This window comes from Ornithorhynchus anatinus, chromosome 4, assembly GCF_004115215.2.
Source record: "Ornithorhynchus anatinus isolate Pmale09 chromosome 4, mOrnAna1.pri.v4, whole genome shotgun sequence".
Classification (NCBI taxonomy): domain Eukaryota; kingdom Metazoa; phylum Chordata; class Mammalia; order Monotremata; family Ornithorhynchidae; genus Ornithorhynchus; species Ornithorhynchus anatinus.
Genome location: NC_041731.1, coordinates 65,256,237 through 65,257,500, shown reverse-complemented (window position 1 = coordinate 65,257,500; position 1,264 = coordinate 65,256,237).

Genomic DNA, 1,264 nt, shown 5'->3' with positions numbered 1-1,264 from the left:
ATGTGAGACAGGGATTGTGTCCAACCTAATTACCTGTATCTACCTCAGTGCTTAGAACAGTGTCTGGCCCATAGTAAACGCTTAACAAATGCCACAATTATCACTTTATAAGTAGCAACTGTGCTTTCTGAAGGCTTGATAGGAGAAAAGCTGTACCCAGTTTAAAAGATGTGAGGGCGTTTTCCCCCAGTTCCAGAAGTTGTATAACCCAAGGACAAAATGGGGACAATAGCCTTTCCCCATAACCCTCAGGTGGCAGAACATAATGGGATCTTGGAGGATGTGGGGAGAAGCAGGGTATTTTGCTTGTCCTCTATGCCAAAATGAGGGTATGAAGAGGACCCCAGGGCCTTATATTTTCTATCAGAGCTTTCGTGCATAAAGCCCAGGATGCAAACAATCTAAGCAAACACTCCAAACACTCATACAATTTAGCTGCACCTAGCAATTGCCGAATGCCCATAAAAGTTTATGCCACTCATTTGTCAATTCACCATCTTTGATTTTTATATTGCCTCAGTTCACCACAGCAGAAAAGGGTTTTTTTTAATTAACTGTTTTTTGTTAAGCGCTTACTATGTGCCAGGCACTGTTCTAAGTGCTGGGATAGATACAAGTTAAGCAGGTTGGACGCAAGCCCTGTCCCATGTGGGGCTCACAGTATTAATCCCCATTTTATAAATAAAATAACCAAGGCACAGAGAAGTGAAGTAGCATGCCCAAAGTCATAGAACAGACAAGTGGCAGAGCTGGGATTAGAACCTAATCCTTCCGTCTCACAGGTCATGCTCTATCCACTAGGCCAGGCTGCTTCTCCTGTTCAGAGAATGCCTATCTACTAGAGTTTCATTTCTTTCCCCAATGATCAGTGCTCTTTTTCCTTTCATGGCATCCTAAACTTTACTGAGGCCATAGCTCATCCTAGAATAAAGGTCAAATTAGTGGTAGAGCACGGGAATCTAAGTACGCCACTATTATAAAACACATTAATGTCACTGAGGCTAAGATGCATTTTCCATTCATGCTCCGCTACATGAACTTTGAGGGAAGACATAGGAGTTTGCCATCCATCATCTGTCAACTTCATGTCTTCAGACCCAACCCTGGCACTGTATACTTGGCCATCTTCACCTCTGGCTGCCAACCACATCCTCCAGCCAAGAACTACTCCAGGGATGAGGCGGCCCACGCTTGCCTAATGACTGTCTGATCCCTGGTGGCCAGGTTGGCCGCCATTTTAAGTAACTCAGTTTCAGTTCGGGAC